The following is a 23,050-nucleotide window of genomic DNA, read 5'->3' as shown; positions in this document are numbered from 1 at the left end:
GGAAAGAGAAAAGGTCAATCTCTTGGGACATATGGAACATAACTAATTTCATACTTCTTTTCAAGTGGAATGAGCGAACGGGTCGGATGACAAGACGGCACTGAAGGGTTTCCGCTAAGGTTTTTTGATTTATCTGGAGTGCTTTAGTGGTTGGTTTTGTATATATCACAATGACATATATATATATGTACATGATAGTACATGATATGGTAAAATGGCTAGTGTAATTCAAAGCTACAACTTGTCTTGTAGAAAGCAAGCCCTCATGCGGCTACATCTACAGAAAAATAAAGAAAGTTATGGCTTTTTGCACAAATGAAAGCGCAAAAATGGAAAATGAGCAGAGCCCACAGTGGTTCACATCATCACTCACATACCTCATGTTTACTTTCTAGTCATGTGGTGTCAGAGGACAAGACGCAACCAATCCTCGTTAGTATAGTGGCAAGTATCCCCGCCTGTCACGCGGGAGACCAGGGTTCGATTCCCTGACGGGGAGATTTATTATATTCTTACTCTGGACTCTGGAACTCTGGAATGAAAACTTAATTCTTCCAACAATATATTTTTATTCACAAGCTGTTTATATTTTATTGTTTGATTGTCACTCATTACAGAGGCATCTACAGTGCCGGCAAAAAAAATCTTTACAACTTCAACGAAACCACAAAATCTTAACGTTCAAGTGTTTTATTGTGGATATTTCGTTACAATTAGTATTTTAATTAATTAGTATTGATATTTACATTTTACTAAGCCAGCTTTGCTATTATATAGTTTTTGATTATCTCCTTCATTGTGTGCACTTTTAAGAAGTGAAATCATGATGCGGATATTACACGTAAAGTTTTTTTTTACTGCACAAATGTAAAGATTTTTTTTGCCGCCTCTGTACCACCAAGAATCACCACATGTGGGAAAAATTCATCCCACAAAAACAGAATGGTTGCATTTGCGCATGTTTCCAGTCCTTCCTGTATTGGTTAATCCTACAAACATGGCCGGTTAGCTCAGTTGGTCAAATCGTGGTGTTAATAAAACCAAAATTGGGGGTTTGATCCCTGTACGGGCTGGGAATGGCTCCTTAAAGGTCACCTTCACAAGTAGGTCTATGTCTGAAGTAGGTTTCTTCTTATTCAGCAGTTTCTTAGTTGCAACATGTTTTGGATGGCAATAAAGTGTTTTAGAGACTGGTTTTGGATATTTCTCAATGTTTTTGTGAATTTTTTCTGAAAGAACTTGACTCTCTCTGTATAAAATACATCGCTGTGAACAGGTTTTGAACCTGTGCGGGAAAACCCCATTGGATTTCGAGTCCAACGCCTTAACCAAGTCCAGTGAGTTGGGTCTTCCATTTACTAACTAAGCTGTGGGAGGGTTTCCTCACCAGCAAATTGCCTTACAGACAGCGACAGGTCTGATGTGAGGTTTCTGAGGAGGAAAGAGAAAAGGTCAATCTCTTGGGACATATGGAACATAACTAATTTCATACTTCTTTTCAAGTGGAATGAGCGAACGGGTCGGATGACAAGACGGCACTGAAGGGTTTCCGCTAAGGTTTTTTGATTTATCTGGAGTGCTTTAGTGGTTGGTTTTGTATATATCACAATGACATATATATATATGTACATGATAGTACATGATATGGTAAAATGGCTAGTGTAATTCAAAGCTACAACTTGTCTTGTAGAAAGCAAGCCCTCATGCGGCTACATCTACAGAAAAATAAAGAAAGTTATGGCTTTTTGCACAAATGAAAGCGCAAAAATGGAAAATGAGCAGAGCCCACAGTGGTTCACATCATCACTCACATACCTCATGTTTACTTTCTAGTCATGTGGTGTCAGAGGACAAGACGCAACCAATCCTCGTTAGTATAGTGGCAAGTATCCCCGCCTGTCACGCGGGAGACCAGGGTTCGATTCCCTGACGGGGAGATTTATTATATTCTTACTCTGGACTCTGGACTCTGGAACTCAGGAACGAAAACTTAATTCTTCCAACAATATATTTTTATTCACAAGCTGTTTATATTTTATTGTTTGATTGTCACTCATTACAGAGGCATCTACAGTGCCGGCAAAAAAAATCTTTACAACTTCAACGAAACCACAAAATCTTAACGTTCAAGTGTTTTATTGTGGATATTTCGTTACAATTAATATTTTAATTAATTAGTATTGATATTTACATTTTACTAAGCCAGCTTTGCTATTATATAGTTTTTGATTATCTCCTTCATTGTGTGCACTTTTAAGAAGTGAAATCATGATGCGGATTTTACACGTAAAGTTTTTTTTTACTGCACAAATGTAAAGATTTTTTTTGCCGCCACTGTACCACCAAGAATCACCACATGTGGGAAAAATTCATCCCACAAAAACAGAATGGTTGCATTTGCGCATGTTTCCAGTCCTTCCTGTATTGGTTAATCCTACAAACATGGCCGGTTAGCTCAGTTGGTCAAATCGTGGTGTTAATAAAACCAAAATTGGGGGTTTGATCCCTGTACGGGCTGGGAATGGCTCCTTAAAGGTCACCTTCACAAGTAGGTCTATGTCTGAAGTAGGTTTCTTCTTATTCAGCAGTTTCTTAGTTGCAACATGTTTTGGATGGCAATAAAGTGTTTTAGAGACTGGTTTTGGATATTTCTCAATGTTTTTGTGAATTTTTTCTGAAAGAACTTGACTCTCTCTGTATAAAATACATCGCTGTGAACAGGATTTGAACCTGTGCGGGAAAACCCCATTGGATTTCGAGTCCAACGCCTTAACCAAGTCCAGTGAGTTGGGTCTTCCATTTACTAACTAAGCTGTGGGAGGGTTTCCTCACCAGCAAATTGCCTTACAGACAGCGACAGGTCTGATGTGAGGTTTCTGAGGAGGAAAGAGAAAAGGTCAATCTCTTGGGACATATGGAACATAACTAATTTCATACTTCTTTTCAAGTGGAATGAGCGAACGGGTCGGATGACAAGACGGCACTGAAGGGTTTCCGCTAAGGTTTTTTGATTTATCTGGAGTGCTTTAGTGGTTGGTTTTGTATATATCACAATGACATATATATATATGTACATGATAGTACATGATATGGTAAAATGGCTAGTGTAATTCAAAGCTACAACTTGTCTTGTAGAAAGCAAGCCCTCATGCGGCTACATCTACAGAAAAATAAAGAAAGTTATGGCTTTTTGCACAAATGAAAGCGCAAAAATGGAAAATGAGCAGAGCCCACAGTGGTTCACATCATCACTCACATACCTCATGTTTACTTTCTAGTCATGTGGTGTCAGAGGACAAGACGCAACCAATCCTCGTTAGTATAGTGGCAAGTATCCCCGCCTGTCACGCGGGAGACCAGGGTTCGATTCCCTGACGGGGAGATTTATTATATTCTTACTCTGGACTCTGGAACTCTGGAATGAAAACTTAATTCTTCCAACAATATATTTTTATTCACAAGCTGTTTATATTTTATTGTTTGATTGTCACTCATTACAGAGGCATCTACAGTGCCGGCAAAAAAAATCTTTACAACTTCAACGAAACCACAAAATCTTAACGTTCAAGTGTTTTATTGTGGATATTTCGTTACAATTAGTATTTTAATTAATTAGTATTGATATTTACATTTTACTAAGCCAGCTTTGCTATTATATAGTTTTTGATTATCTCCTTCATTGTGTGCACTTTTAAGAAGTGAAATCATGATGCGGATATTACACGTAAAGTTTTTTTTTACTGCACAAATGTAAAGATTTTTTTTGCCGCCTCTGTACCACCAAGAATCACCACATGTGGGAAAAATTCATCCCACAAAAACAGAATGGTTGCATTTGCGCATGTTTCCAGTCCTTCCTGTATTGGTTAATCCTACAAACATGGCCGGTTAGCTCAGTTGGTCAAATCGTGGTGTTAATAAAACCAAAATTGGGGGTTTGATCCCTGTACGGGCTGGGAATGGCTCCTTAAAGGTCACCTTCACAAGTAGGTCTATGTCTGAAGTAGGTTTCTTCTTATTCAGCAGTTTCTTAGTTGCAACATGTTTTGGATGGCAATAAAGTGTTTTAGAGACTGGTTTTGGATATTTCTCAATGTTTTTGTGAATTTTTTCTGAAAGAACTTGACTCTCTCTGTATAAAATACATCGCTGTGAACAGGTTTTGAACCTGTGCGGGAAAACCCCATTGGATTTCGAGTCCAACGCCTTAACCAAGTCCAGTGAGTTGGGTCTTCCATTTACTAACTAAGCTGTGGGAGGGTTTCCTCACCAGCAAATTGCCTTACAGACAGCGACAGGTCTGATGTGAGGTTTCTGAGGAGGAAAGAGAAAAGGTCAATCTCTTGGGACATATGGAACATAACTAATTTCATACTTCTTTTCAAGTGGAATGAGCGAACGGGTCGGATGACAAGACGGCACTGAAGGGTTTCCGCTAAGGTTTTTTGATTTATCTGGAGTGCTTTAGTGGTTGGTTTTGTATATATCACAATGACATATATATATATGTACATGATAGTACATGATATGGTAAAATGGCTAGTGTAATTCAAAGCTACAACTTGTCTTGTAGAAAGCAAGCCCTCATGCGGCTACATCTACAGAAAAATAAAGAAAGTTATGGCTTCTTGCACAAATGAAAGCGCAAAAATGGAGAATGAGCAGAGCCCACAGTGGTTCACATCATCACTCACACACCTCATGTTTACTTTCTAGTCATGTGGTGTCAGAGGACAAGACGCAACCAATCCTCGTTAGTATAGTGGCAAGTATCCCCGACTGTCACGCGGGAGACCAGGGTTCGATTCCCTGACGGGGAGATTTATTATATTCTTACTCTGGACTCTGGACTCTGGAACTCTGGAACGAAAACTTAATTCTTCCAACAATATATTTTTATTCACAAGCTGTTTATATTTTATTGTTTGATTGTCACTCATTACAGAGGCATCTACAGTGCCGGCAAAAAAAATCTTTACAACTTCAACGAAACCACAAAATCTTAACGTTCAAGTGTTTTATTGTGGATATTTCGTTACAATTAGTATTTTAATTAATTAGTATTGATATTTACATTTTACTAAGCCAGCTTTGCTATTATATAGTTTTTGATTATCTCCTTCTTTGTGTGCACTTTTAAGAAGTGAAATCATGATGCGGATTTTACACGTAAAGTTTTTTTTTACTGCACAAATGTAAAGATTTTTTTTGCCGCCACTGTACCACCAAGAATCACCACATGTGGGAAAAATTCATCCCACAAAAACAGAATGGTTGCATTTGCGCATGTTTCCAGTCCTTCCTGTATTGGTTAATCCTACAAACATGGCCGGTTAGCTCAGTTGGTCAAATCGTGGTGTTAATAAAACCAAAATTGGGGGTTTGATCCCTGTACGGGCTGGGAATGGCTCCTTAAAGGTCACCTTCACAAGTAGGTCTATGTCTGAAGTAGGTTTCTTCTTATTCAGCAGTTTCTTAGTTGCAACATGTTTTGGATGGCAATAAAGTGTTTTAGAGACTGGTTTTGGATATTTCTCAATGTTTTTGTGAATTTTTCTGAAAGTACTTGACTCTCTCTGAATAAAATACATCGCTGTGAACAGGATTTGAACCTGTGCGGGAAAACCCCATTGGATTTCGAGTCCAACGCCTTAACCACTCTGCCATCACAGCCAACTCGAACAGCAACGAATCAGATGTTTTTGCAAAGTACATGCTAGAGGGCGGTCTGAAAGAAGGTTTTGGGCTAAGTTCACCTGAATCTCTATTGCATGACGCAGTCACGGGAAAGGCATCTTGGTAGACTTACTGAAAAATAAAGGTGTGATCTGAGGTCAATGAGTAGAAGGAGGTAAAACTCTTGTACCCTGGGGCACACAGAGATGTGGTTAACTAGCTTTTTCTCACTCTTCAAATTGTGGTTGGAAACTGCATACTACCAGTGAATTAATCTGCATGTTATTTTTCTTTTTCTATACTTTGATTTCACTAAACTTTCACCAGCCAAACCCAATCTTTTCCAAGGTAAAATACTGCATTGTGAACATGATTTAAACCAATGTGAGGATTTCAAGTCCAACGTCTTAACCATGCGGCTATCAAAATATATGCCTTCACTGATGATTCTCCAATGTCTTTTGGGAGCCACAGTTCATATGCTTTTGCTTGAATGCAGGAATGGACTTTTGATTGCTGATAGAGGTTTGGGGTAGAGCATTTTCAGCAACTGAGACAGGTCTGACTAGAGCTTCCTGAGAGCTACCAAGGAAATCGTCAATGTCCTGCGAAACATCCCTAGATTGAAAGACTGGAACGTGAATGGCTGTCAAATTTTCATATCATTTGGCCCATTTTATTAATGTAAATACTATTTTAAACTTTTCAGGAAGGTCCAGTGCTTTTGTCCAGCAAAAGCCAACGCTGTGAACAGGATTTGAACCTGTGCGGGGAAACCCCATTGGATTTCAAGTCCAACGCCTTAACCACTCGGCCACCACAGCTGACAGAGTCATGCAATTTTCCTAGACATATTCCGGGGACTGCAGTTTATGGGCTGGGTCTTGAAAGTGAGTTGGGTCTTCCATTTACTAACTAAGCTGTGGGAGGGTTTCCTCACCAGCAAATTGCATTACAGACAGCGACAGGTCTGATGTGAGGTTTCTGAGGAGGAAAGAAAAGGTCAATCTCTTGGGACATATGGAACATAACTAATTTCATACTTCTTTTCAAGTGGAATGAGCGAACGGGTCGGATGACAAGACGGCACTGAAGGGTTTCCGCTAAGGTTTTTTGATTTATCTGGAGTGCTTTAGTGGTTGGTTTTGTATATATCACAATGACATATATATATATGTACATGATAGTACATGATATGGTAAAATGGCTAGTGTAATTCAAAGCTACAACTTGTCTTGTAGAAAGCAAGCCCTCATGCGGCTACATCTACAGAAAAATAAAGAAAGTTATGGCTTCTTGCACAAATGAAAGCGCAAAAATGGAGAATGAGCAGAGCCCACAGTGGTTCACATCATCACTCACACACCTCATGTTTACTTTCTAGTCATGTGGTGTCAGAGGACAAGACGCAACCAATCCTCGTTAGTATAGTGGCAAGTATCCCCGACTGTCACGCGGGAGACCAGGGTTCGATTCCCTGACGGGGAGATTTATTATATTCTTACTCTGGACTCTGGACTCTGGAACTCTGGAACGAAAACTTAATTCTTCCAACAATATATTTTTATTCACAAGCTGTTTATATTTTATTGTTTGATTGTCACTCATTACAGAGGCATCTACAGTGCCGGCAAAAAAAATCTTTACAACTTCAACGAAACCACAAAATCTTAACGTTCAAGTGTTTTATTGTGGATATTTCGTTACAATTAGTATTTTAATTAATTAGTATTGATATTTACATTTTACTAAGCCAGCTTTGCTATTATATAGTTTTTGATTATCTCCTTCTTTGTGTGCACTTTTAAGAAGTGAAATCATGATGCGGATTTTACACGTAAAGTTTTTTTTTACTGCACAAATGTAAAGATTTTTTTTGCCGCCACTGTACCACCAAGAATCACCACATGTGGGAAAAATTCATCCCACAAAAACAGAATGGTTGCATTTGCGCATGTTTCCAGTCCTTCCTGTATTGGTTAATCCTACAAACATGGCCGGTTAGCTCAGTTGGTCAAATCGTGGTGTTAATAAAACCAAAATTGGGGGTTTGATCCCTGTACGGGCTGGGAATGGCTCCTTAAAGGTCACCTTCACAAGTAGGTCTATGTCTGAAGTAGGTTTCTTCTTATTCAGCAGTTTCTTAGTTGCAACATGTTTTGGATGGCAATAAAGTGTTTTAGAGACTGGTTTTGGATATTTCTCAATGTTTTTGTGAATTTTTTCTGAAAGAACTTGACTCTCTCTGTATAAAATACATCGCTGTGAACAGGATTTGAACCTGTGCGGGAAAACCCCATTGGATTTCGAGTCTAACGCCTTAACCACTCGGCCATCACAGCCAACTCGAACAGCAACGAATCAGATGTTTTTGCAAAGTACATGCTAGAGGGCGGTCTGAAAGAAGGTTTTGGGCTAAGTTCACCTGAATCTCTATTGCATGACGCAGTCACGGGAAAGGCATCTTGGTAGACTTACTGAAAAATAAAGGTGTGATCTGAGGTCAATGAGTAGAAGGAGGTAAAATTCTTGTACCCTGGGGCACACAGAGATGTGGTTAACTAGCTTTTTCTCACTCTTCAAATTGTGGTTGGAATCTGCATACTACCAGTGAATTAATCTGCATGTTATTTTTCTTTTCTATACTTTGATTTCACTAAACTTTCACCAGCCAAACCCAATCTTTTCCAAGGTAAAATACTGCATTGTGAACATGATTTAAACCAATGTGAGGATTTCAAGTCCAACGTCTTAACCATGCGGCTATCAAAATATATGCCTTCACTGATGATTCTCCAATGTCTTTTGGGAGCCACAGTTCATATGCTTTTGCTTGAATGCAGGAATGGACTTTTGATTGCTGATAGAGGTTTGGGGTAGAGCATTTTCAGCAACTGAGACAGGTCTGACTAGAGCTTCCTGAGAGCTACCAAGAAAATCGTCAATGTCCTGCGAAACATCCCTAGATTGAAAGACTGGAACGTGAATGGCTGTCAAATTTTCATATCATTTGGCCCATTTTATTAATGTAAATACTATTTTAAACTTTTCAGGAAGGTCCAGTGCTTTTGTCCAGTAAAAGCCAACGCTGTGAACAGGATTTGAACCTGTGCGGGGAAACCCCATTGGATTTCAAGTTCAACGCCTTAACCACTCGGCCACCACAGCTGATAGAGTCATGCAATTTTCCTAGACATATTCCGGGGACTGCAGTTTATGGGCTGGGTCTTGAAAGTGAGTTGGGTCTTCCATTTACTAACTAAGCTGTGGGAGGGTTTCCTCACCAGCAAATTGCCTTACAGACAGCGACAGGTCTGATGTGAGGTTTCTGAGGAGGAAAGAAAAGGTCAATCTCTTGGGACATATGGAACATAACTAATTTCATACTTCTTTTCAAGTGGAATGAGCGAACGGGTCGGATGACAAGACGGCACTGAAGGGTTTCCGCTAAGGTTTTTTGATTTATCTGGAGTGCTTTAGTGGTTGGTTTTGTATATATCACAATGTCATATATATATATGTACATGATAGTACATGATATGGTAAAATGGCTAGTGTAATTCAAAGCTACAACTTGTCTTGTAGAAAGCAAGCCCTCATGCGGCTACATCTACAGAAAAATAAAGAAAGTTATGGCTTTTTGCACAAATGAAAGCGCAAAAATGGAAAATGAGCAGAGCCCACAGTGGTTCACATCATCACTCACATACCTCATGTTTACTTTCTAGTCATGTGGTGTCAGAGGACAAGACGCAACCAATCCTCGTTAGTATAGTGGCAAGTATCCCCGCCTGTCACGTGGGAGACCAGGGTTCGATTCCCTGACGGGGAGATTTATTATATTCTTACTCTGGACTCTGGAACTCTGGAACTCTGGAACGAAAACTTAATTCTTCCAACAATATATTTTTATTCACAAGCTGTTTATATTTTATTGTTTGATTGTCACTCATTACAGAGGCATCTACAGTGCCGGCAAAAAAAATCTTTACAACTTCAACGAAACCACAAAATCTTAACGTTCAAGTGTTTTATTGTGGATATTTCGTTACAATTAGTATTTTAATTAATTAGTATTGATATTTACATTTTACTAAGCCAGCTTTGCTATTATATAGTTTTTGATTATCTCCTTCATTGTGTGCACTTTTAAGAAGTGAAATCATGATGCGGATTTTACACGTAAAGTTTTTTTTTACTGCACAAATGTAAAGATTTTTTTTGCCGCCACTGTACCACCAAGAATCACCACATGTGGGAAAAATTCATCCCACAAAAACAGAATGGTTGCGTTTGCGCATGTTTCCAGTCCTTCCTGTATTGGTTAATCCTACAAACATGGCCGGTTAGCTCAGTTGGTCAAATCGTGGTGTTAATAAAACCAAAGTTGGGGGTTTGATCCCTGTACGGGCTGGGAATGGCTCGTTAAAGGTCACCTTCACAAGTAGGTCTATGTCTGAAGTAGGTTTCTTCTTATTCAGCAGTTTCTTAGTTGCAACATGTTTTGGATGGCAATAAAGTGTTTTAGAGACTGGTTTTGGATATTTCTCAATGTTTTTGTGAATTTTTTCTGAAAGAACTTGACTCTCTCTGTATAAAATACATCGCTGTGAACAGGATATGAACCTGTGCGGGAAAACCCCATTGGATTTCGAGTCCAACGCCTTAACCACTCGGCCATCACAGCCAACTCCAACAGCAACAAATCAGATGTTTTTGCAAAGTACATGCTAGAGGGCGGTCTGAAAGAAGGTTTTGGGCTAAGTTCACCTGAATCTCTATTGCATGACGCAGTCACGGGAAAGGCATCTTGGTAGACTTACTGAAAAATAAAGGTGTGATCTGAGGTCAATGAGTAGAAGGAGGTAAAACTCTTGTACCCTGGGGCACACAGAGATGTGGTTAACTAGCTGTTTCTCACTCTTCAAATTGTGGTTGGAAACTGCATACTACCAGTGAATTAATCTACATGTTATTTTTCTTTTTCTATACTTTGATTTCACTAAACTTTCATCAGCCAAACCCAATCTTTTCCAAGGTAAAATACTGCATTGTGAACATGATTTAAACCAATGTGAGGATTTCAAGTCCAACGTCTTAACCATGCGGCTATCAAAATATATGCCTTCACTGATGATTCTCCAATGTCTTTTGGGAGCCACAGTTCTTATGCTTTTGCTTGAATGCAGGAATGGACTTTTGATTGCTGATAGAGGTTTGGGGTAGAGCATTTTCAGCAACTGAGACAGGTCTGACTAGAGTTTCCTGAGAGCTACCAAGGAAATCGTCAATGTCCTGCGAAACATCCCTAGATTGAAAGACTGGAACGTGAATGGCTGTCAAATTTCATATCATTTGGCCCATTTTATTAATGTAAATACTATTTTAAACTTTTCAGGAAGGTCCAGTGCTTTTGTCCAGTAAAAGCCAACGCTGTGAACAGGATTTGAACCTGTGCGGGGAAACCCCATTGGATTTCAAGTTCAACGCCTTAACCACTCAGCCACCACAGCTGATAGAGTCATGCAATTTTCCTAGACATATTCCGGGGACTGCAGTTTATGGGCTGGGTCTTGAAAGTGAGTTGGGTCTTCCATTTACTAACTAAGCTGTGGGAGGGTTTCCTCACCAGCAAATTGCCTTACAGACAGCGACAGGTCTGATGTGAGGTTTCTGAGGAGGAAAGAAAAGGTCAATCTCTTGGGACATATGGAACATAACTAATTTCATACTTCTTTTCAAGTGGAATGAGCGAACGGGTCGGATGACAAGACGGCACTGAAGGGTTTCCGCTAAGGTTTTTTGATTTATCTGGAGTGCTTTAGTGGTTGGTTTTGTATATATCACAATGTCATATATATATATGTACATGATAGTACATGATATGGTAAAATGGCTAGTGTAATTCAAAGCTACAACTTGTCTTGTAGAAAGCAAGCCCTCATGCGGCTACATCTACAGAAAAATAAAGAAAGTTATGGCTTTTTGCACAAATGAAAGCGCAAAAATGGAAAATGAGCAGAGCCCACAGTGGTTCACATCATCACTCACATACCTCATGTTTACTTTCTAGTCATGTGGTGTCAGAGGACAAGACGCAACCAATCCTCGTTAGTATAGTGGCAAGTATCCCCGCCTGTCACGTGGGAGACCAGGGTTCGATTCCCTGACGGGGAGATTTATTATATTCTTACTCTGGACTCTGGAACTCTGGAACTCTGGAACGAAAACTTAATTCTTCCAACAATATATTTTTATTCACAAGCTGTTTATATTTTATTGTTTGATTGTCACTCATTACAGAGGCATCTACAGTGCCGGCAAAAAAAATCTTTACAACTTCAACGAAACCACAAAATCTTAACGTTCAAGTGTTTTATTGTGGATATTTCGTTACAATTAGTATTTTAATTAATTAGTATTGATATTTACATTTTACTAAGCCAGCTTTGCTATTATATAGTTTTTGATTATCTCCTTCATTGTGTGCACTTTTAAGAAGTGAAATCATGATGCGGATTTTACACGTAAAGTTTTTTTTTACTGCACAAATGTAAAGATTTTTTTTGCCGCCACTGTACCACCAAGAATCACCACATGTGGGAAAAATTCATCCCACAAAAACAGAATGGTTGCGTTTGCGCATGTTTCCAGTCCTTCCTGTATTGGTTAATCCTACAAACATGGCCGGTTAGCTCAGTTGGTCAAATCGTGGTGTTAATAAAACCAAAGTTGGGGGTTTGATCCCTGTACGGGCTGGGAATGGCTCGTTAAAGGTCACCTTCACAAGTAGGTCTATGTCTGAAGTAGGTTTCTTCTTATTCAGCAGTTTCTTAGTTGCAACATGTTTTGGATGGCAATAAAGTGTTTTAGAGACTGGTTTTGGATATTTCTCAATGTTTTTGTGAATTTTTTCTGAAAGAACTTGACTCTCTCTGTATAAAATACATCGCTGTGAACAGGATTTGAACCTGTGCGGGAAAACCCCATTGGATTTCGAGTCCAACGCCTTAACCACTCGGCCATCACAGCCAACTCCAACAGCAACAAATCAGATGTTTTTGCAAAGTACATGCTAGAGGGCGGTCTGAAAGAAGGTTTTGGGCTAAGTTCACCTGAATCTCTATTGCATGACGCAGTCACGGGAAAGGCATCTTGGTAGACTTACTGAAAAATAAAGGTGTGATCTGAGGTCAATGAGTAGAAGGAGGTAAAACTCTTGTACCCTGGGGCACACAGAGATGTGGTTAACTAGCTGTTTCTCACTCTTCAAATTGTGGTTGGAAACTGCATACTACCAGTGAATTAATCTACATGTTATTTTTCTTTTTCTATACTTTGATTTCACTAAACTTTCATCAGCCAAACCCAATCTTTTCCAAGGTAAAATACTGCATTGTGAACATGATTTAAACCAATGTGAGGATTTCAAGTCCAACGTCTTAACCATGCGGCTATCAAAATATATGCCTTCACTGATGATTCTCCAATGTCTTTTGGGAGCCACAGTTCTTATGCTTTTGCTTGAATGCAGGAATGGACTTTTGATTGCTGATAGAGGTTTGGGGTAGAGCATTTTCAGCAACTGAGACAGGTCTGACTAGAGTTTCCTGAGAGCTACCAAGGAAATCGTCAATGTCCTGCGAAACATCCCTAGATTGAAAGACTGGAACGTGAATGGCTGTCAAATTTTCATATCATTTTGCCCATTTTATTAATGTAAATACTATTTTAAACTTTTCAGGAAGGTCCAGTGCTTTTGTCCAGTAAAAGCCAACGCTGTGAACAGGATTTGAACCTGTGCGGGGGAAACCCCATTGGATTTCAAGTCCAACGCCTTAACCACTCGGCCACCACAGCTGACAGAGTCATGCAATTTTCCTAGACATATTCCGGGGACTGCAGTTTATGGGCTGGGTCTTGAAAGTGAGTTGGGTCTTCCATTTACTAACTAAGCTGTGGGAGGGTTTCCTCACCAGCAAATTGCCTTACAGACAGCGACAGGTCTGATGTGAGGTTTCTGAGGAGGAAAGAAAAGGTCAATCTCTTGGGACATATGGAACATAACTAATTTCATACTTCTTTTCAAGTGGAATGAGCGAACGGGTCGAATGACAAGACGGCACTGAAGGGTTTCCGCTAAGGTTTTTTGATTTATCTGGAGTGCTTTAGTGGTTGGTTTTGTATATATCACAATGACATATATATATATGTACATGATAGTACATGATATGGTAAAATGGCTAGTGTAATTCAAAGCTACAACTTGTCTTGTAGAAAGCAAGCCCTCATGCGGCTACATCTACAGAAAAATAAAGAAAGTTATGGCTTTTTGCACAAATGAAAGCGCAAAAATGGAAAATGAGCAGAGCCCACAGTGGTTCACATCATCACTCACATACCTCATGTTTACTTTCTAGTCATGTGGTGTCAGAGGACAAGACGCAACCAATCCTCGTTAGTATAGTGGCAAGTATCCCCGCCTGTCACGCGGGAGACCAGGGTTCGATTCCCTGACGGGGAGATTTATTATATTCTTACTCTGGACTCTGGAACTCTGGAACGAAAACTTAATTCTTCCAACAATATATTTTTATTCACAAGCTGTTTATATTTTATTGTTTGATTGTCACTCATTACAGAGGCATCTACAGTGCCGGCAAAAAAAATCTTTACAACTTCAACGAAACCACAAAATCTTAACGTTCAAGTGTTTTATTGTGGATATTTCGTTACAATTAGTATTTTAATTAATTAGTATTGATATTTACATTTTACTAAGCCAGCTTTGCTATTATATAGTTTTTGATTATCTCCTTCATTGTGTGCACTTTTAAGAAGTGAAATCATGATGCGGATTTTACACGTAAAGTTTTTTTTTACTGCACAAATGTAAAGATTTTTTTTGCCGCCACTGTACCACCAAGAATCACCACATGTGGGAAAAATTCATCCCACAAAAACAGAATGGTTGCGTTTGCGCATGTTTCCAGTCCTTCCTGTATTGGTTAATCCTACAAACATGGCCGGTTAGCTCAGTTGGTCAAATCGTGGTGTTAATAAAACCAAAGTTGGGGGTTTGATCCCTGTACGGGCTGGGAATGGCTCGTTAAAGGTCACCTTCACAAGTAGGTCTATGTCTGAAGTAGGTTTCTTCTTATTCAGCAGTTTCTTAGTTGCAACATGTTTTGGATGGCAATAAAGTGTTTTAGAGACTGGTTTTGGATATTTCTCAATGTTTTTGTGAATTTTTTCTGAAAGAACTTGACTCTCTCTGTATAAAATACATCGCTGTGAACAGGATTTGAACCTGTGCGGGAAAACCCCATTGGATTTCGAGTCCAACGCCTTAACCACTCGGCCATCACAGCCAACTCCAACAGCAACAAATCAGATGTTTTTGCAAAGTACATGCTAGAGGGCGGTCTGAAAGAAGGTTTTGGGCTAAGTTCACCTGAATCTCTATTGCATGACGCAGTCACGGGAAAGGCATCTTGGTAGACTTACTGAAAAATAAAGGTGTGATCTGAGGTCAATGAGTAGAAGGAGGTAAAACTCTTGTACCCTGGGGCACACAGAGATGTGGTTAACTAGCTGTTTCTCACTCTTCAAATTGTGGTTGGAAACTGCATACTACCAGTGAATTAATCTACATGTTATTTTTCTTTTTCTATACTTTGATTTCACTAAACTTTCATCAGCCAAACCCAATCTTTTCCAAGGTAAAATACTGCATTGTGAACATGATTTAAACCAATGTGAGGATTTCAAGTCCAACGTCTTAACCATGCGGCTATCAAAATATATGCCTTCACTGATGATTCTCCAATGTCTTTTGGGAGCCACAGTTCTTATGCTTTTGCTTGAATGCAGGAATGGACTTTTGATTGCTGATAGAGGTTTGGGGTAGAGCATTTTCAGCAACTGAGACAGGTCTGACTAGAGTTTCCTGAGAGCTACCAAGGAAATCGTCAATGTCCTGCGAAACATCCCTAGATTGAAAGACTGGAACGTGAATGGCTGTCAAATTTTCATATCATTTTGCCCATTTTATTAATGTAAATACTATTTTAAACTTTTCAGGAAGGTCCAGTGCTTTTGTCCAGTAAAAGCCAACGCTGTGAACAGGATTTGAACCTGTGCGGGGGAAACCCCATTGGATTTCAAGTCCAACGCCTTAACCACTCGGCCACCACAGCTGACAGAGTCATGCAATTTTCCTAGACATATTCCGGGGACTGCAGTTTATGGGCTGGGTCTTGAAAGTGAGTTGGGTCTTCCATTTACTAACTAAGCTGTGGGAGGGTTTCCTCACCAGCAAATTGCCTTACAGACAGCGACAGGTCTGATGTGAGGTTTCTGAGGAGGAAAGAAAAGGTCAATCTCTTGGGACATATGGAACATAACTAATTTCATACTTCTTTTCAAGTGGAATGAGCGAACGGGTCGAATGACAAGACGGCACTGAAGGGTTTCCGCTAAGGTTTTTTGATTTATCTGGAGTGCTTTAGTGGTTGGTTTTGTATATATCACAATGACATATATATATATGTACATGATAGTACATGATATGGTAAAATGGCTAGTGTAATTCAAAGCTACAACTTGTCTTGTAGAAAGCAAGCCCTCATGCGGCTACATCTACAGAAAAATAAAGAAAGTTATGGCTTTTTGCACAAATGAAAGCGCAAAAATGGAAAATGAGCAGAGCCCACAGTGGTTCACATCATCACTCACATACCTCATGTTTACTTTCTAGTCATGTGGTGTCAGAGGACAAGACGCAACCAATCCTCGTTAGTATAGTGGCAAGTATCCCCGCCTGTCACGCGGGAGACCAGGGTTCGATTCCCTGACGGGGAGATTTATTATATTCTTACTCTGGACTCTGGAACTCTGGAACGAAAACTTAATTCTTCCAACAATATATTTTTATTCACAAGCTGTTTATATTTTATTGTTTGATTGTCACTCATTACAGAGGCATCTACAGTGCCGGCAAAAAAAATCTTTACAACTTCAACGAAACCACAAAATCTTAACGTTCAAGTGTTTTATTGTGGATATTTCGTTACAATTAGTATTTTAATTAATTAGTATTGATATTTACATTTTACTAAGCCAGCTTTGCTATTATATAGTTTTTGATTATCTCCTTCATTGTGTGCACTTTTAAGAAGTGAAATCATGATGCGGATTTTACACGTAAAGTTTTTTTTTACTGCACAAATGTAAAGATTTTTTTTGCCGCCACTGTACCACCAAGAATCACCACATGTGGGAAAAATTCATCCCACAAAAACAGAATGGTTGCGTTTGCGCATGTTTCCAGTCCTTCCTGTATTGGTTAATCCTACAAACATGGCCGGTTAGCTCAGTTGGTCAAATCGTGGTGTTAATAAAACCAAAGTTGGGGGTTTGATCCCTGTACGGGCTGGGAATGGCTCCTTAAAGGTCACCTTCACAAGTAGGTCTATGTCTGAAGTAGGTTTCTTCTTATTCAGCAGTTTCTTAGTTGCAACATGTTTTGGATGGCAATAAAGTGTTTTAGAAACTGGTTTTGGATATTTCTCAATGTTTTTGTGAATTTTTTCTGAAAGAACTTGACTCTCTCTGTATAAAATACATTGCTGTGAACAGGATATGAACCTGTGAGGGAAAACCCCATTGGATTTCGAGTCCAACGCCTTAACCACTCGGCCATCACAGCCAACTCCAACAGCAACGAATCAGATGTTTTTGCAAAGTACATGCTAGAGGTCGGTCTGAAAGAAGGTTTTGGGCTAAGTTCACCTGAATCTCTATTGCATGACGCAGTCACGGGAAAGGCATCTTGGTAGACTTACTGAAAAATAAAGGTGTGATCTGAGGTCAATGAGTAGAAGGAGGTAAAACTCTTGTACCCTGGGGCACACAGAGATGTGGTTAACTAGCTGTTTCTCACTCTTCAAATTGTGGTTGGAAACTGCATACTACCAGTGAATTAATCTACATGTTATTTTTCTTTTTCTATACTTTGATTTCACTAAACTTTCATCAGCCAAACCCAATCTTTTCCAAGGTAAAATACTGCATTGTGAACATGATTTAAACCAATGTGAGGATTTCAAGTCCAACGTCTTAACCATGCAGCTATCAAAATATATGCCTTCACTGATGATTCTCCAATGTCTTTTGGGAGCCACAGTTCTTATGCTTTTGCTTGAATGCAGGAATGGACTTTTGATTGCTGATAGAGGTTTGGGGTAGAGCATTTTCAGCAACTGAGACAGGTCTGACTAGAGTTTCCTGAGAGCTACCAAGGAAATCGTCAATGTCCTGCGAAACATCCCTAGATTGAAAGACTGGAACGTGAATGGCTGTCAAATTTCATATCATTTGGCCCATTTTATTAATGTAAATACTATTTTAAACTTTTCAGGAAGGTCCAGTGCTTTTGTCCAGTAAAAGCCAACGCTGTGAACAGGATTTGAACCTGTGCGGGGAAACCCCATTGGATTTCAAGTTCAACGCCTTAACCACTCGGCCACCACAGCTGATAGAGTCATGCAATTTTCCTAGACATATTCCAGGGACTGCAGTTTATGGGCTGGGTCTTGAAAGTGAGTTGGGTCTTCCATTTACTAACTAAGCTGTGGGAGGGTTTCCTCACCAGCAAATTGCCTTACAGACAGCGACAGGTCTGATGTGAGGTTTCTGAGGAGGAAAGAAAAGGTCAATCTCTTGGGACATATGGAACATAACTAATTTCATACTTCTTTTCAAGTGGAATGAGCGAACGGGTTGGATGACAAGACGGCACTGAAGGGTTTCCGCTAAGGTTTTTTGATTTATCTGGAGTGCTTTAGTGGTTGGTTTTGTATATATCACAATGTCATATATATATATGTACATGATAGTACATGATATGGTAAAATGGCTAGTGTAATTCAAAGCTACAACTTGTCTTGTAGAAAGCAAGCCCTCATGCGGCTACATCTACAGAAAAATAAAGAAAGTTATGGCTTTTTGCACAAATGAAAGCGCAAAAATGGAAAATGAGCAGAGCCCACAGTGGTTCACATCATCACTCACATACCTCATGTTTACTTTCTAGTCATGTGGTGTCAGAGGACAAGACGCAACCAATCCTCGTTAGTATAGTGGCAAGTATCCCCGCCTGTCACGTGGGAGACCAGGGTTCGATTCCCTGACGGGGAGATTTATTATATTCTTACTCTGGACTCTGGAACTCTGGAACTCTGGAACGAAAACTTAATTCTTCCAACAATATATTTTTATTCACAAGCTGTTTATATTTTATTGTTTGATTGTCACTCATTACAGAGGCATCTACAGTGCCGGCAAAAAAAATCTTTACAACTTCAACGAAACCACAAAATCTTAACGTTCAAGTGTTTTATTGTGGATATTTCGTTACAATTAGTATTTTAATTAATTAGTATTGATATTTACATTTTACTAAGCCAGCTTTGCTATTATATAGTTTTTGATTATCTCCTTCATTGTGTGCACTTTTAAGAAGTGAAATCATGATGCGGATTTTACACGTAAAGTTTTTTTTTACTGCACAAATGTAAAGATTTTTTTTGCCGCCACTGTACCACCAAGAATCACCACATGTGGGAAAAATTCATCCCACAAAAACAGAATGGTTGCATTTGCGCATGTTTCCAGTCCTTCCTGTATTGGTTAATCCTACAAACATGGCCGGTTAGCTCAGTTGGTCAAATCGTGGTGTTAATAAAACCAAAGTTGGGGGTTTGATCCCTGTACGGGCTGGGAATGGCTCGTTAAAGGTCACCTTCACAAGTAGGTCTATGTCTGAAGTAGGTTTCTTCTTATTCAGCAGTTTCTTAGTTGCAACATGTTTTGGATGGCAATAAAGTGTTTTAGAGACTGGTTTTGGATATTTCTCAATGTTTTTGTGAATTTTTTCTGAAAGAACTTGACTCTCTCTGTATAAAATACATCGCTGTGAACAGGATTTGAACCTGTGCGGGAAAACCCCATTGGATTTCGAGTCCAACGCCTTAACCACTCGGCCATCACAGCCAACTCCAACAGCAACAAATCAGATGTTTTTGCAAAGTACATGCTAGAGGGCGGTCTGAAAGAAGGTTTTGGGCTAAGTTCACCTGAATCTCTATTGCATGACGCAGTCACGGGAAAGGCATCTTGGTAGACTTACTGAAAAATAAAGGTGTGATCTGAGGTCAATGAGTAGAAGGAGGTAAAACTCTTGTACCCTGGGGCACACAGAGATGTGGTTAACTAGCTGTTTCTCACTCTTCAAATTGTGGTTGGAAACTGCATACTACCAGTGAATTAATCTACATGTTATTTTTCTTTTTCTATACTTTGATTTCACTAAACTTTCATCAGCCAAACCCAATCTTTTCCAAGGTAAAATACTGCATTGTGAACATGATTTAAACCAATGTGAGGATTTCAAGTCCAACGTCTTAACCATGCGGCTATCAAAATATATGCCTTCACTGATGATTCTCCAATGTCTTTTGGGAGCCACAGTTCTTATGCTTTTGCTTGAATGCAGGAATGGACTTTTGATTGCTGATAGAGGTTTGGGGTAGAGCATTTTCAGCAACTGAGACAGGTCTGACTAGAGTTTCCTGAGAGCTACCAAGGAAATCGTCAATGTCCTGCGAAACATCCCTAGATTGAAAGACTGGAACGTGAATGGCTGTCAAATTTTCATATCATTTTGCCCATTTTATTAATGTAAATACTATTTTAAACTTTTCAGGAAGGTCCAGTGCTTTTGTCCAGTAAAAGCCAACGCTGTGAACAGGATTTGAACCTGTGCGGGGAAACCCCATTGGATTTCAAGTCCAACGCCTTAACCACTCGGCCACCACAGCTGACAGAGTCATGCAATTTTCCTAGACATATTCCGGGGACTGCAGTTTATGGGCTGGGTCTTGAAAGTGAGTTGGGTCTTCCATTTACTAACTAAGCTGTGGGAGGGTTTCCTCACCAGCAAATTGCCTTACAGACAGCGACAGGTCTGATGTGAGGTTTCTGAGGAGGAAAGAAAAGGTCAATCTCTTGGGACATATGGAACATAACTAATTTCATACTTCTTTTCAAGTGGAATGAGCGAACGGGTCGGATGACAAGACGGCACTGAAGGGTTTCCGCTAAGGTTTTTTGATTTATCTGGAGTGCTTTAGTGGTTGGTTTTGTATATATCACAATGACATATATATATATGTACATGATAGTACATGATATGGTAAAATGGCTAGTGTAATTCAAAGCTACAACTTGTCTTGTAGAAAGCAAGCCCTCATGCGGCTACATCTACAGAAAAATAAAGAAAGTTATGGCTTTTTGCACAAATGAAAGCGCAAAAATGGAAAATGAGCAGAGCCCACAGTGGTTCACATCATCACTCACATACCTCATGTTTACTTTCTAGTCATGTGGTGTCAGAGGACAAGACGCAACCAATCCTCGTTAGTATAGTGGCAAGTATCCCCGCCTGTCACGCGGGAGACCAGGGTTCGATTCCCTGACGGGGAGATTTATTATATTCTTACTCTGGACTCTGGAACTCTGGAACGAAAACTTAATTCTTCCAACAATATATTTTTATTCACAAGCTGTTTATATTTTATTGTTTGATTGTCACTCATTACAGAGGCATCTACAGTGCCGGCAAAAAAAATCTTTACAACTTCAACGAAACCACAAAATCTTAACGTTCAAGTGTTTTATTGTGGATATTTCGTTACAATTAGTATTTTAATTAATTAGTATTGATATTTACATTTTACTAAGCCAGCTTTGCTATTATATAGTTTTTGATTATCTCCTTCATTGTGTGCACTTTTAAGAAGTGAAATCATGATGCGGATTTTACACGTAAAGTTTTTTTTTACTGCACAAATGTAAAGATTTTTTTTGCCGCCACTGTACCACCAAGAATCACCACATGTGGGAAAAATTCATCCCACAAAAACAGAATGGTTGCGTTTGCGCATGTTTCCAGTCCTTCCTGTATTGGTTAATCCTACAAACATGGCCGGTTAGCTCAGTTGGTCAAATCGTGGTGTTAATAAAACCAAAGTTGGGGGTTTGATCCCTGTACGGGCTGGGAATGGCTCCTTAAAGGTCACCTTCACAAGTAGGTCTATGTCTGAAGTAGGTTTCTTCTTATTCAGCAGTTTCTTAGTTGCAACATGTTTTGGATGGCAATAAAGTGTTTTAGAAACTGGTTTTGGATATTTCTCAATGTTTTTGTGAATTTTTTCTGAAAGAACTTGACTCTCTCTGTATAAAATACATTGCTGTGAACAGGATATGAACCTGTGAGGGAAAACCCCATTGGATTTCGAGTCCAACGCCTTAACCACTCGGCCATCACAGCCAACTCCAACAGCAACGAATCAGATGTTTTTGCAAAGTACATGCTAGAGGTCGGTCTGAAAGAAGGTTTTGGGCTAAGTTCACCTGAATCTCTATTGCATGACGCAGTCACGGGAAAGGCATCTTGGTAGACTTACTGAAAAATAAAGGTGTGATCTGAGGTCAATGAGTAGAAGGAGGTAAAACTCTTGTACCCTGGGGCACACAGAGATGTGGTTAACTAGCTGTTTCTCACTCTTCAAATTGTGGTTGGAAACTGCATACTACCAGTGAATTAATCTACATGTTATTTTTCTTTTTCTATACTTTGATTTCACTAAACTTTCATCAGCCAAACCCAATCTTTTCCAAGGTAAAATACTGCATTGTGAACATGATTTAAACCAATGTGAGGATTTCAAGTCCAACGTCTTAACCATGCGGCTATCAAAATATATGCCTTCACTGATGATTCTCCAATGTCTTTTGGGAGCCACAGTTCTTATGCTTTTGCTTGAATGCAGGAATGGACTTTTGATTGCTGATAGAGGTTTGGGGTAGAGCATTTTCAGCAACTGAGACAGGTCTGACTAGAGTTTCCTGAGAGCTACCAAGGAAATCGTCAATGTCCTGCGAAACATCCCTAGATTGAAAGACTGGAACGTGAATGGCTGTCAAATTTTCATATCATTTGGCCCATTTTATTAATGTAAATACTATTTTAAACTTTTCAGGAAGGTCCAGTGCTTTTGTCCAGTAAAAGCCAACGCTGTGAACAGAATTTGAACCTGTGCGGGGAAACCCCATTGGATTTCAAGTTCAACGCCTTAACCACTCGGCCACCACAGCTGACAGAGTCATGCAATTTTCCTAGACATATTCCGGGGACTGCAGTTTATGGGCTGGGTCTTGAAAGTGAGTTGGGTCTTCCATTTACTAACTAAGCTGTGGGAGGGTTTCCTCACCAGCAAATTGCCTTACAGACAGCGACAGGTCTGATGTG

The 23,050-nt window shown here is 39.5% G+C and overlaps 25 non-coding genes across 25 annotated transcripts; 9 read left to right on the top strand and 16 right to left on the bottom strand.

Moving 5' to 3' along the window:
* The first annotated feature begins 427 nt into the window (after nucleotides 1–427).
* Nucleotides 428–499, top strand: TRNAD-GUC (transfer RNA aspartic acid (anticodon GUC)). The gene has a single exon. It is a non-coding gene; the product is annotated as a tRNA-Asp (tRNA).
* Nucleotides 500–1,865: 1,366 nt separating this feature from the next.
* Nucleotides 1,866–1,937, top strand: TRNAD-GUC (transfer RNA aspartic acid (anticodon GUC)). Its single transcript has one exon. It is a non-coding gene; the product is annotated as a tRNA-Asp (tRNA).
* Nucleotides 1,938–3,310: 1,373 nt separating this feature from the next.
* TRNAD-GUC (transfer RNA aspartic acid (anticodon GUC)) lies at nucleotides 3,311–3,382 on the top strand. The gene has a single exon. It is a non-coding gene; the product is annotated as a tRNA-Asp (tRNA).
* Nucleotides 3,383–5,591: 2,209 nt separating this feature from the next.
* Nucleotides 5,592–5,673, bottom strand: TRNAS-CGA (transfer RNA serine (anticodon CGA)). Its single transcript has one exon. It is a non-coding gene; the product is annotated as a tRNA-Ser (tRNA).
* Nucleotides 5,674–6,418: 745 nt separating this feature from the next.
* Nucleotides 6,419–6,500, bottom strand: TRNAS-UGA (transfer RNA serine (anticodon UGA)). Its single transcript has one exon. It is a non-coding gene; the product is annotated as a tRNA-Ser (tRNA).
* Nucleotides 6,501–7,936: 1,436 nt separating this feature from the next.
* Nucleotides 7,937–8,018, bottom strand: TRNAS-CGA (transfer RNA serine (anticodon CGA)). The gene has a single exon. It is a non-coding gene; the product is annotated as a tRNA-Ser (tRNA).
* Nucleotides 8,019–8,762: 744 nt separating this feature from the next.
* On the bottom strand, nucleotides 8,763–8,844 carry TRNAS-UGA (transfer RNA serine (anticodon UGA)). The gene has a single exon. It is a non-coding gene; the product is annotated as a tRNA-Ser (tRNA).
* A 592-nt stretch (nucleotides 8,845–9,436) lies between these two features.
* On the top strand, nucleotides 9,437–9,508 carry TRNAD-GUC (transfer RNA aspartic acid (anticodon GUC)). Its single transcript has one exon. It is a non-coding gene; the product is annotated as a tRNA-Asp (tRNA).
* Nucleotides 9,509–10,281: 773 nt separating this feature from the next.
* Nucleotides 10,282–10,363, bottom strand: TRNAS-CGA (transfer RNA serine (anticodon CGA)). Its single transcript has one exon. It is a non-coding gene; the product is annotated as a tRNA-Ser (tRNA).
* Nucleotides 10,364–11,107: 744 nt separating this feature from the next.
* TRNAS-UGA (transfer RNA serine (anticodon UGA)) lies at nucleotides 11,108–11,189 on the bottom strand. The gene has a single exon. It is a non-coding gene; the product is annotated as a tRNA-Ser (tRNA).
* A 592-nt stretch (nucleotides 11,190–11,781) lies between these two features.
* On the top strand, nucleotides 11,782–11,853 carry TRNAD-GUC (transfer RNA aspartic acid (anticodon GUC)). The gene has a single exon. It is a non-coding gene; the product is annotated as a tRNA-Asp (tRNA).
* Nucleotides 11,854–12,626: 773 nt separating this feature from the next.
* On the bottom strand, nucleotides 12,627–12,708 carry TRNAS-CGA (transfer RNA serine (anticodon CGA)). The gene has a single exon. It is a non-coding gene; the product is annotated as a tRNA-Ser (tRNA).
* Nucleotides 12,709–13,453: 745 nt separating this feature from the next.
* Nucleotides 13,454–13,536, bottom strand: TRNAS-UGA (transfer RNA serine (anticodon UGA)). Its single transcript has one exon. It is a non-coding gene; the product is annotated as a tRNA-Ser (tRNA).
* Nucleotides 13,537–14,128: 592 nt separating this feature from the next.
* Nucleotides 14,129–14,200, top strand: TRNAD-GUC (transfer RNA aspartic acid (anticodon GUC)). The gene has a single exon. It is a non-coding gene; the product is annotated as a tRNA-Asp (tRNA).
* Nucleotides 14,201–14,965: 765 nt separating this feature from the next.
* Nucleotides 14,966–15,047, bottom strand: TRNAS-CGA (transfer RNA serine (anticodon CGA)). Its single transcript has one exon. It is a non-coding gene; the product is annotated as a tRNA-Ser (tRNA).
* Nucleotides 15,048–15,792: 745 nt separating this feature from the next.
* TRNAS-UGA (transfer RNA serine (anticodon UGA)) lies at nucleotides 15,793–15,875 on the bottom strand. Its single transcript has one exon. It is a non-coding gene; the product is annotated as a tRNA-Ser (tRNA).
* Nucleotides 15,876–16,467: 592 nt separating this feature from the next.
* On the top strand, nucleotides 16,468–16,539 carry TRNAD-GUC (transfer RNA aspartic acid (anticodon GUC)). The gene has a single exon. It is a non-coding gene; the product is annotated as a tRNA-Asp (tRNA).
* Nucleotides 16,540–17,304: 765 nt separating this feature from the next.
* On the bottom strand, nucleotides 17,305–17,386 carry TRNAS-CGA (transfer RNA serine (anticodon CGA)). Its single transcript has one exon. It is a non-coding gene; the product is annotated as a tRNA-Ser (tRNA).
* Nucleotides 17,387–18,130: 744 nt separating this feature from the next.
* On the bottom strand, nucleotides 18,131–18,212 carry TRNAS-UGA (transfer RNA serine (anticodon UGA)). Its single transcript has one exon. It is a non-coding gene; the product is annotated as a tRNA-Ser (tRNA).
* Nucleotides 18,213–18,804: 592 nt separating this feature from the next.
* TRNAD-GUC (transfer RNA aspartic acid (anticodon GUC)) lies at nucleotides 18,805–18,876 on the top strand. Its single transcript has one exon. It is a non-coding gene; the product is annotated as a tRNA-Asp (tRNA).
* Nucleotides 18,877–19,649: 773 nt separating this feature from the next.
* TRNAS-CGA (transfer RNA serine (anticodon CGA)) lies at nucleotides 19,650–19,731 on the bottom strand. Its single transcript has one exon. It is a non-coding gene; the product is annotated as a tRNA-Ser (tRNA).
* Nucleotides 19,732–20,476: 745 nt separating this feature from the next.
* Nucleotides 20,477–20,558, bottom strand: TRNAS-UGA (transfer RNA serine (anticodon UGA)). The gene has a single exon. It is a non-coding gene; the product is annotated as a tRNA-Ser (tRNA).
* A 592-nt stretch (nucleotides 20,559–21,150) lies between these two features.
* On the top strand, nucleotides 21,151–21,222 carry TRNAD-GUC (transfer RNA aspartic acid (anticodon GUC)). Its single transcript has one exon. It is a non-coding gene; the product is annotated as a tRNA-Asp (tRNA).
* Nucleotides 21,223–21,987: 765 nt separating this feature from the next.
* On the bottom strand, nucleotides 21,988–22,069 carry TRNAS-CGA (transfer RNA serine (anticodon CGA)). The gene has a single exon. It is a non-coding gene; the product is annotated as a tRNA-Ser (tRNA).
* A 745-nt stretch (nucleotides 22,070–22,814) lies between these two features.
* Nucleotides 22,815–22,896, bottom strand: TRNAS-UGA (transfer RNA serine (anticodon UGA)). The gene has a single exon. It is a non-coding gene; the product is annotated as a tRNA-Ser (tRNA).
* Nucleotides 22,897–23,050: the final 154 nt, after the last annotated feature.

The sequence above is a fragment of the Phyllobates terribilis genome, unplaced genomic scaffold (genome assembly GCF_046119375.1).
Source record: "Phyllobates terribilis strain yellow unplaced genomic scaffold, ASM4611937v1 Scaffold_11__3_contigs__length_659146591, whole genome shotgun sequence".
Taxonomy (NCBI): domain Eukaryota; kingdom Metazoa; phylum Chordata; class Amphibia; order Anura; family Dendrobatidae; genus Phyllobates; species Phyllobates terribilis.
Note: the sequence above shows the minus strand (reverse complement) of the source record. Positions and strands in the feature narration are given on the sequence as shown.